This window comes from Aquarana catesbeiana, linkage group LG02 (assembly GCF_042186555.1).
Source record: "Aquarana catesbeiana isolate 2022-GZ linkage group LG02, ASM4218655v1, whole genome shotgun sequence".
In the NCBI taxonomy this organism is placed as follows: domain Eukaryota; kingdom Metazoa; phylum Chordata; class Amphibia; order Anura; family Ranidae; genus Aquarana; species Aquarana catesbeiana.
Window position 1 is genome coordinate 784593719 of NC_133325.1, and position 11283 is coordinate 784605001.

General features: G+C 42.5%; 3 non-coding genes across 3 annotated transcripts; 2 read left to right on the forward strand and 1 right to left on the reverse strand.

The window, feature by feature from the left end:
- Positions 1-7538: 7538 nt before the first annotated feature.
- Positions 7539-7611, reverse strand: TRNAR-GCG (transfer RNA arginine (anticodon GCG)). The gene has a single exon. It is a non-coding gene; the product is annotated as a tRNA-Arg (tRNA).
- A 39-nt stretch (positions 7612-7650) lies between these two features.
- Positions 7651-7723, forward strand: TRNAR-CCG (transfer RNA arginine (anticodon CCG)). Its single transcript has one exon. It is a non-coding gene; the product is annotated as a tRNA-Arg (tRNA).
- A 116-nt stretch (positions 7724-7839) lies between these two features.
- On the forward strand, positions 7840-7912 carry TRNAQ-CUG (transfer RNA glutamine (anticodon CUG)). The gene has a single exon. It is a non-coding gene; the product is annotated as a tRNA-Gln (tRNA).
- The last annotated feature ends 3371 nt before the right edge of the window (positions 7913-11283 follow it).

Here is an 11283-nt window from a genome sequence, read left to right on the forward strand (position 1 = left end):
TTGGGGTTAGGGGTTAATATTAGGTTAGGGGTTAGGATTTGGGTTAGGGGTTAAAAATAGGGTTAGGGATTAGGTTTAGGGTGAGGGGTTAATATTAGAGTTAGGGGTTAGGATTAGGGCTAAGGGTTAATATTAGGGCTAGGGGTTAATATTAGGGTTAGGGATTAGGTTTAGGGTGAGGGGTTAATATTAGAGTTAGGGTTAGGATAAGGGGTTGGAGTTAGGATTAGGGGTTAATATTAGAGTTAGGGGTTAATATTAGTGTTAGGGGTTAGGATTAGGGCTAAGGGTTAATATTAGGGCTAGGGGTTAATATTAGGGTTAGGGATTAGGTTTAGGGTTAAGGGTTAATATTAGGGTTAGGATTTGGGTTAGGAGTTAAAATTAGGGTTAGGGGTTAATATTAGGGTTAGGGATTAGGATTAGGGTTAAGGGTTAATATTAGGGTTAGGATTTGGGTTAGGACTTAAAATTAGGGTTAGGGGTTAATATTAGAGTTAGGGGTTAGGATTAGGAGTTAGGATTAGGGGTTAATATTAGGGTTAGGGGTTAATAATAGTGTTAGGGATTAGGATTAGGGCTAGGGGTTAATTTTAATCTTAGGGGTTAGGGTGTAATCTTAGGGTTAGGGATTAGGATTAGGGTTAGGGGTTAAGATTAGGGTTAGGGGTTAGGTTTAGGGTTAGGGGTTAATATTAGAGTTAGGGGTTAGGATTAGGGTTGGGAGTTAGGATTAGGGGTTAATATTACAGTTAGGGGTTAGGAGTTAGGATTAGGGATTAATATTAGAGTTAGGGGTTAATACTAGTGTTAGGGGTTAAGATTATGGCTAGGGGTTAATATGAGGGTTAGGGGATAATCTTAGGGTTAGGGATTAGGATTAGGGGTTAATATTAGGGTTAGGGGTTAGGATTTGGGTTAGGGGTTAAAATTAGGGTTAGGGGTTAGGTTTAGGGTTAGGGGTTAATATTAGAGTTAGGGGTTAGGATTAGGGTTGGGAGTTAGGATTAGGGGTTAATATTACAATTAGAAGTTAGGAGTTAGGATTAGGGGTTAATAATAGAGTTAGGGGTTAATATTAGGTTAGGGGTTAGGATTAGGGCTAGGGGTTAATATTAGGGTTAGGGGATAATCTTAGGGTTAGGGATTAGGGTTAGGGGTTATAATTAGGGTTAGGGGTTAATATTAGAGTTAGGGGCTAGGATTAGGGTTGGGGGCTAGGTTTAGGGGTTAATATTACAGTTAGGGGTTAGGATTAGGGCTAGGAGTTAGGATTAGGGGTTAATTTTAGAGTTAGAGGTTAGGATTAGGGTTGGGAGTTAGGATTAGGGGTTAATATTACAATTAGGGGTTAGGAGTTAGGATTAGGGGTTAATTTTAGAGTTAGAGGTTAGGATTAGGGTTGAGAGGTAAGATTAGGGTTTAATATTAGAGTTAGGGGTTAGGATTAGGGTTAGGGGTTAATATTAGGTTTAGGGATTAGGGTTATTTTATCTATTTATTTTATTATTATTTATGTTTTATTTATTTAATTATTTATTAATGAATTATCATTATTTATTTTATTTAACTATTCCATTTGAGCAGAAAAACATTCATAAACGCGCTAAGACAGTCAAAAACGAACGAACCAAGCATTTCCATGCATTGCTATGGAAGAAAAACCCACTTCGAAAACACACCAATCTGCCCGATTCGAGCTACAAAATAAGCTCCAGAATTCTCTTAAACTTCAGGCGACATGTAGCGGAGATGAAATCCATCTCCATAGAGAATCATAGATTTTTTTTCTTTTGCAGTGTTTGGTAGGTTCGAGCTTCAAGCTACAAAACGCTGAGGTGTTAATTGGGCCTTAGGGCCTTAAAGTGATAAAAAGAAAAGAAAATGTTAATTTCCAAAAACAGATGAGCAAACACATTTCTTCACTTTAGTGAATTAGGATGCATGGTGTATCTTAGGAACGTATCTGACAGGTGCCGGCAGGGGCCAGCACAGAGGCGTGTGGAGACAAAGAGGTGCAGGCACCAGAACAGAGTAGATGGGTGACAGTCAGGAAGGGGAAAGTGTCAGGGAGGCTGTTCCTGGGCTGGAACATCCCAATAAATACACCCTGTTGCGTGAGATTGGGGAAACCAGTCAGGGACCAGAATTGCTGGAGCAGAGTGACGCCCCTAACTGCCAAGGGAAAAAACTCCTCCAGTGAGGGTGGTGGTAAAGCCAAGTGTAATGAAACAGATTCTGGTGGTAGGGGGCTTAATTATTAGAAGAACAGAGAGGGCTATCTGTCAAAAAGACTGTAAGCGCCGAACTGTATGTTGTTTACCGGGTTTATTCGGGTTCGGCCCATTGCAGATCAGGTGGACATATTATTGGAAGGGGCTGGGGAGGACCCAGCTGTTATGGTACACGTTGGCACCCATGACAAAGTCAGAGGAAGATGGAGTGTCCTGAAAAACGATTTTAGGGACCTAGGAGCAAAATTGAGGAGTAGGACCTTGAGCCACACCAGAGAGGCAGCGGGAGATTTGGGAATTTAAGAAGTGGCCGAGGAGCTTGTGTAGAAAAGGAGGAGTTTGGGTTCCTGGAGAACTGGGTTGACTTTTCAGTCCGTTTCCAGCTCTTTAGCAAGGATGGACTGCACCTAAATGGGGAAGGTGCAGCTTGGCTAGGAGAGAAATTGGCTGAAAAGTTAGAGGGGCTTTTAAACTAGGTGATGGGGGGGGTCCAGATCTATAGATAGCCAGCGTGGAACAAGGTTCAGCAGGTAGTATTGGGGGCATTAGCGGTAGGGAGGCTAAAATACCTAAACCCAAGGTAATTAACTCGACAAATCCAAATTGCAGCCTCATAACAAATAAGGAGATAGTATGCGACCGGACAAAACTATGAGGCTTGTACACTAATGCTAGAAGTCTCCCTGACAAGATGGGAGAATTGGAGCTGCTGATGTACGAGGAGGATTTTGATTTTGTTGGAATACCAGAGACTTGGTTTAACAGCTATCATGATTGGTTGGCAACCATCCAGGGGTATTCCCTATATTGCAGACATAGGAGGGGTATACCTGTACATCAAGAATGATGTGCAAGTGAATGTGAGGGACGACATCACTAATAGAGCAGGGGAAGAGGTGAAATCCTTATGGGTGGAGCTTCAAAGGGAGGAAACTAAGGGGAAAGTAATACTGGGTGTATGCTAATGGCCCCCTAACCAGAGGGTGGAGGGGGAGGCGGACCTCCTCTCACAGTTTGAAATGGCGGCAAGGATGGGAAGTGCCATTATAACATGGGACTTTAATTATCCAGATATAGACTGGGCGGAAGGAACCACGTATTCGTCTAAGGCTCGTAATTTCCTAAATTTCTTGCAGGACAATTTCATGGGTCAGATGGTGAATGCAAAGCGTTACTAGACCTACTGATTACTAACAATACAGACCTAGGAAATAGCGACCACAGGTCAATGAGCGTCCGTATAAATCACAGAAATAGGAAACACAAGGGTAATACAACAACATTGAATCTCAAAAGAGCCAACTTCCCTAAACTGCGCACTTTGCTAGATGATATTAAATGGGATAAAATCCCAGGAACAAAGAACATGGAGGAAAAATGGGAGTGCTTTAAGAGCATACTAAATAAAGGTATTGAACAGTGCATTCCCATGGGAAATACATTTTAAAAAGTTAATAAAAATCCTGGGTGGTTCAACTCCAACGTACAAATACATATAAATGTAAAGGAAAAGGCCTTCAAAAAATACAAAGCTGGGGGGTCATTGTCAGCATTCCAACTTTACAAAGAATGCAATAAGAAATGTAAGGATGTAATTAGAGCGGCTAAGATAGAACACGAAAGGCACAGCGGAGGAGAGTACGAAAAAATCCCAAGAAATTCTTTAAGTATATAAATAGTAAGAAAGGTAGGCCAGATCATATTGGCCTCATAAAGGATGATGAAGGGAATTTGGTTACAAAAGACAGAGAATTTATTCTTCTACTCAGTCTTCACAAGGGATACAGGGGGATACAGAAACCAAGACTGTAATGTTAATTTTTATAGCATGTCACAGGAAGCACCCTCATGGCTAACAGAGGACAGAATTAGAAATAGACCTGAAAAACTTAAAATAAATAAGTCACCGGGACCAGATGGCTTGCACCTGAGGATCCTTAAATAACTCAGTCAGGTGATAGCCAGACCATTGTTGCTAATATTTGTGGACAGTTTACTGACTGGAATGGTGCCAGATGATTGGAGAAAAGCCAATGTGACACCAATATTTAACCACCTCAGCCCCAGAAGAATTTACCTCCTTCCTGCCATTTTTTGCGATACAGTACTGCGTTGTTTTAACCGACAATTGCACGGTCGTGCAATGTTGTACCCAAACAAAATTGACATCCTTTTTTTCCCACAAATAGAGCTTTATTTTGGTAGTATTTGATCACCTCTGCATTTTTTATTTTTTGCACTATAAACAAAAAAAAGACGGACTATTTTGAAAAAAAGCAATATTTTTTACTTTTTGCTACAAAAAATATCCACAAAAAATATATAAAAAAAAATTCTTCCTCAGTTTAGGCCGATATGTATTCTTCTACATATTTTTGTTAAAAAAAAAAAAATCGCCATAAATGTATATTGATTGGTTTGCGCAAAAGTTATAGAGTCTACAAAATAGGGGATAGATTTATGCCATTTTTATTATTTTTTTTTTTTTTTACTAGTAATGGCAGCGATCTGTGATTTTTATCAGGACTGTGACATAGTGGCGGACAGTTCGGACACTTTTGACACTATTTTGGGACCATTGACATTTATACAGCAATTAGTGCTATAAATAGCCACTGATTACTGTATAAATGTCATTGGCAGGGAAGGGGTTAACACTGGGGGGTGATCAAGGTGTTAATTGTGTTACCTAGGGAGTGATTCTAACTGTGGGGGGATGGGACTGCCTGGGTGAGGAGACCGATCGTTGTTCCTAAGCATTAGGAACAACAGATTACTCTCCTCACCCCTGACAGAACGGAAATCTGTCTGTTTACATTGACAGATCTCTGTTCTCTCTTTCTCGGGAGCAATCACAAGTAGCCGCCGGCCACGCGCACAAACTCCTACAATACTGCAGGTGCGTGCACGCCCTATACTCCTTAAAGTGCCCGCCGTACAGCTAAGGCGATTCGCACAGGAGTGCCATTGTGCCACCGTCTATCGACGGCGGTCGGTCGGCAAGCGGTTAAAAAAGTGTCAAGATATATCCCGGGGAACTACAGACCAGTTAGCCTAACATCAATAGTATGTAAACTCTTGGAGGGGATGATAAGAAACTACATACAAGATTTTAGTAATGAAAACGGTATCATTAGCAGTATTCAGCATGGATTCATGAAGAATAGTTCTGGCCAAACCAATCTATTAACCTTCTATGAGGAGGTGAGCTGCTATCTAGATAAAGGAAGGCCCGTAGACGTGGTGTATCTGGATTTTGCAAAGGTATTTGATACAGTTCCCCACAAACATTTACTGTACAAAATAAGGTCTGTCATCATGGACCATAGGGTGAGTACATGGATTGAAAACTGGCTACAAGGGCGAGTTCAGAGGGTGGTGATAAATGGGGAGTACTCGGAATGGTTTGGTGTGGAAAGTGGGGTCCCCCAGGGATCTGTCCTGGGACCAATCCTATTTAATTTATTCATAAACGATCTGGAGGATGGGATAAACAGCTCAATCTCAGTATTTGCGAATGATACAAAGTTAAGCAGGGCAATAACCTCTACACAGGATGTGGAAAGCTTACAGGAAGACCTGAACAAATTAATGGGGTGGGCAACTACATGGCAAATGAGGTTCAATGCAGAAGAAAGTAAAATAATGCATTTGGGTGGCAAACATATGAATGCAATCTATACACTGGGGGGAGAACCTCTGGGGGAATCTAGGATAGAAAAGGACCTGGGGGTCCTAGTAGATGATAGGCTCAGCAATGGCATGCAATGCCAAGCTGCTGCAAGCAAAGCCAACAGAATGTTTGCATGCATTAAAAAGGGGATCAACTCCAGAGATAAAACGATAATTCTCCCGCTCTACAAGACTCTGGTCCGGCCGCACCTGGAGTATGCTGTCCAGTTCTTGGCACTAGTCCTCAGGAAGTATGTGCTAGAACTGGAGAGAGTCCAGATAAGGGCAACAAAGCTAATAAGGGGACTGGAGGATCTCGCTATGGAGAAAGATTACAAACATTGAACTTATTCTTTCTGGAGAGGAGACGCTTGAGAGGGCATATGATATCAATGTGCAAATACCGCACTGGTGACACCACAATAGGGATAAAACTTTTCAGTGAAGGGGAATTTAAAAAGACACGCGGCCATTCTCTAAAATTAGAAGAGAAGCGGTTTAATTTTAAACTGCATAGAGGGTTCTTTACTGTCAGAGCGGTAAGGATGTGGAATTTTCTTCCACAAGCAGTGGTATCAGCGGGGAGCATCAATAATTTCAAAAACCTATGTAAATGGGTGGTGCTGCGCTAATCCTCAGTGTAGGACTAAAAATCATATGGCATAAAAATGAATAGAAAAGACTTATGATCAGATCTTACATCACAAACAAATAAACTCAATAAAGTGGTTTGTGACACTAGCCAAAAAATATAAATAATAAAAAATATATATCATAAACGTGGAAACATGTTCATAAGGACACACATATTTAAAACATAGCGCCGTAGCATTTGGTTAACTCATAGTCAGTGAAAGACATTCCTTAATACAGTGCAGGTAAATATATATAAAAGGGTAATTTGGACTATGTGCAAAACCAGCCCAAAAAAGTGACAATGTGCAATGGTGTATTCAAATCAACACAGCATGGATATCGAGTGAGTCAACATGCCATACTTCACATACAGTGACAAATGTGCAAAAGTCCATCCGAATAAATACAACATAAATATCCCAAAAAAATAAAATAAAATAAAAAGGTGCTTCACAAGGAAAGTCCTTATAAAGATGAAATATGTGACAGCAACGTCCTAGCTTGCAATTGTTGCAATTAGGGTGCTCAAAATGGATAACATCAAGTGCATCTTCGTGTGCATACACACAGGTGGGTAATGGCCCCTTACCTTAGGGTAATAGGGCAAAAGCATATGACCAGAAAAAGCCTTTAAGAATGTCCACCTAGGGGCTCCAGCGCATCCCTCATCGTCCTAGATCCGGGATAAGGTTCCCTCAGATGTAGTGCAGGGAGGTATGTAAGATAATAAAGCAGGAAGGATCCCAATAGTGTAATTCCGTTTGGTAAAATAGTGGTTTTTATTTAGGAAAATCAGGTACTCACATCAAAAATAAATGAACAGCAATTTCATCCAACGAGCGGCGAGCTCGTAAGCCTCTATCAGTGTATGCAGCCTGTCCCGTCCCAAATTCAGAGGTCCAAGCTGGAGCAATGTAACTATACAATTAGGTCTATATTTGGAATTCATCTTTGGGATAGCAGGATGCCATTATGGCAACAGAGAACCATGAACTACAACCCAGATGGGACTTGAACCCACAATCTTCAGCTCCGCAGGCTGATGCCTAATCCATTAGGCCACTGGGTCAATCTTTAATTCAGAGGTCCAAGCTGGCACAATAAGATTGACCCAGTGGCCTAATGAATAAGGCGTCAGCCTCCGGAGCTGAAGATTGTGGGTTCAAGTCCCATCTGGGTCGTAGTTTATGGTTCTCTGTTGCCATAAAGGCATTATGCTATCCCAAAGATGAATGCCAGATATAGACCTAAATGTATAGTTACATTGCTCCAGCTTGGACCTCTGAATTATAAGATTGACCCAGTGGCCTAACGGCTAAGGCATCAGCTTCTGGAGCTGAAGATTGTGGGTTCAAGTCCCATCTGGGTTGTAGTTTATGGTTCTCTGTTGCCATAATGGCATCCTGCTATCCCAAAGATGAATTCCAGATATAGACCTAATTGTATAGTTACATTGCTCCAGCTTGGACCTCTGAATTTGGGACGGGACAAGTTGCATACACTGATAGAGGCTTACGAGCTCGCCGCTCGTTGGATGAAATTGCTGTTCATTTATTTTTGATGTGAGTACCTGATTTTCCTAAATAAAAACTACTATCTTACCAAACGGAATTACACTATTGGGATCCTTCCTGCTTTATTATCTTACATACCTCCCTGCACTACATCTGAGGGAACCTTATCCCGGATCTAGGACGGTGAGGGATGCGCTGGAGCCCCTAGGTGGACATCCTTAAAGGCTTTTTCTGGTCATATGCTTTTGCCCTATTACCCTAAGGTAAGGGGCCATTACCCACCTGTGTGTATGCACACGAAGATGCACTTGATGTTATCCATTTTGAGCACCCTAATTGCAACAATTGCATGCTAGGACGTTGCTGTCACATATTTCATCTTTATAAGGACTTTCCTTGTGAAGCACTTTTTTATTTTATTTTATTTTTTTGGGATATTTATGTTGTATTTATTCGGATGGACTTTTGCACATTTGTCACTGTATGTGAAGTATGGCATGTTGACTCACTCGATATCCATGCTGTGTTGATTTGAATACACCATTGCACATTGTCACTTTTTTGGGCTGGTTTTGCACATAGTCCAAATTACCCTTTTATATATATTTACCTGCACTGTATTAAGGAATGTCTTTCACTGACTATGAGTTAACCAAATGCTACGGCGCTATGTTTTAAATATGTGTGTCCTTATGAACATGTTTCCACGTTTATGATATATGTTTTTTATTATTTATAATTTTTGGCTAATGTCACGAACCACTTTATTGAGTTTATTTGTTTGTGATGTAAGATCTGATCATAAGTCTTTTCTATTCATTTTTATGCCATATGATTTTTAGTCCTACACTGAGGATTAGCGCAGCACCACCCATTTACATATATTTATCCCTAAGGTCAGGTGTGTACCCGATTCGGTGCAAGCAGCTTTTCCATTTTTAGCCGCCTTCCATATCTGATAGCGCGGGAATAATCTTATTATCACTAATTTCAAAAACCTATTAGATGGGTTACTTAATGATCACAACATACAGGGGTATACAATGGGCTAATAACATAAACGCACACACACACACACACACGTTGAACTGGATGGCCTAGTGTCTTTTTTTCAACCTCGCCTACTATGTAACTATATGTAGCTATGTAACACTTTTTTTGCACTAGGGTTACATTTTAGGGCAATCTTAAAATATATATACTATACATGGGTAAAACGGATAATAACTGGCACACAATGCTTGAACTTCATCTGGATGAATTTAGTGCCAAGGAGAGACATACCTCTATAATCTTCTTGCATTCTGTATCCAAAAGTTGGGCAATAAATATACCCATAACCATCGCTTAACTTTTCTGCCCCACCCCAGAGAAACTACAGTTAGGGTTAGGGTAGTGGTTGCCTATTAAGAAGGGTCTATACTTTATCAGATTTAGTGATGGTATAATTTAGGGTGGAAATGAGTATTCACCACATGGTGGACCTGGATACTTTGGTTAATCATTCTACCTTGAAAACTAAATCAATGTTTCAACTTTTCAAACAAAGGTATAGTGACATGAGGAGGGATGTGTCCTATACGCAGTGCTACAAATTCTGGATGAACCCTCTGAACACTGCTATTTACCCTTTCTGGCAAACGAATGAAAAAAAAAAAAAGGATTTTTAGTACACACATATTGCAATACATGTTTAAGCTGGCCAACTGCATCAAAGTAATCCCTCTTTTGGCCAGTCTTACTCTGCTCTGCCAATGCAAATGCTATGGTGGACACAGTGCCAGTAAATCAAAAAAGTATGTTTATTAGAGATAAAGACACACGTGCAAAATAAACAGCAAACCATAAAAAAGTAAACAAGTGCAAGACACAGCAAACCCCAAAACCACCTAACTGACTAATATATATACACAAGCAAAGGAAACAAACATGAAGTAAACAAGGCAGGGACAAAAGCAAAAGGGGAACAGAAGCCAGGTATAAGGAAGCAGACCCTAAAGGAAGCAGGTAACAGGGAACAGATCTCAAGGACAAAAGCAGGTAACAGGGAACAGGTCTCCAGGACAGGATTCACGGAACGGGGTACAGGACAAGCAGGTACAAGGCAGGGACAAAAGCAGGTACAGGCAGGGACAAGGCTAGCAGAGGGAATTCTGAAGCAAAGAGCTTGGGCTCAGGGAGGGTTTATATAGACCAGCAGACTCACAACAGGTGTAATTGATAGCTGGTCAGTAGTCCAGGCAGGGAGACACCCGCTGGTGGCCATCAGAATTACACCCTTTGGTGCTGAGCGTAACAGTGCCACCAGCAGGTGAAACCAGTAATGACACCGTTCCTGACAGTTCCCCCTCCTTAAGAAAGCCCACGGACGCTCCATTCAGCCCTGGATACGACAGTCCAAGTGGGTGCAGAAACACCCTAAAAAGTTTCCCTACTGAGTCTGCAGACTTCTTCGCACTTCCAAGGATAGAGTCCTTTAGTTTACTGGGGGGCATGCAACCAGAGTCCGAAAATAGGACACGCAGCCCTCCACCCGGGTCAGGAAGTTTTGATCCGGAGATGAAAATTAGCAGGGCAACGTTCAAGAACCCATCGGAGGCAGACCACACAGGGGCATTACAATCAGGCTGGGCGACAAGCAGGATCGACACAGCGGCAAGATTGGCATCAGTCAGGAACAGGTTTAGCAGGCATCATGTCATCAGGCTGGGCAAAGGACACTGGGTCATCAGTCTGGGCAAAGGGCACCGGGTCATCAGGCTGGGCAGCAGGCTCCGAGTCATCAGGTTGGCAGCAGGCTCCAGGTCATCAGGCTGGGCAGCAGGCTCCGGGTCATGAGGCTGGGCAGCAGGCTCCGGGTCATCAGGCTGGGCAGCAGGTTCTGGGTCATCAGGCTGGGCAGGAGGCCCCGGGTCATCAGGCTGGGCAGGAGGCCCCGGGTCATCAGGCTGGGCAGCAGACCACCGGGTCATCAGGCTGGGCAGCAAGCAGAGGCATTTTCAGATGGGCAGCAGACAGAGGCAAATCAAGCTGGGCAGCAGGCAGAGGCACATCAAGCTGGGCAGCAGGCAGAGGCACATCAAGCTGGGCAGCAGGCAGAGGCACATCAAGCTGGGCAGCAGGCAGTGGCACATCAAGCTGGGCAGCAGGCAGAGGCACATCAAGCTGGGCAGTGACACATCAACCTGGGCAGCGGGCAGAGGCACATCAGGCTGGGCAGCGGACAG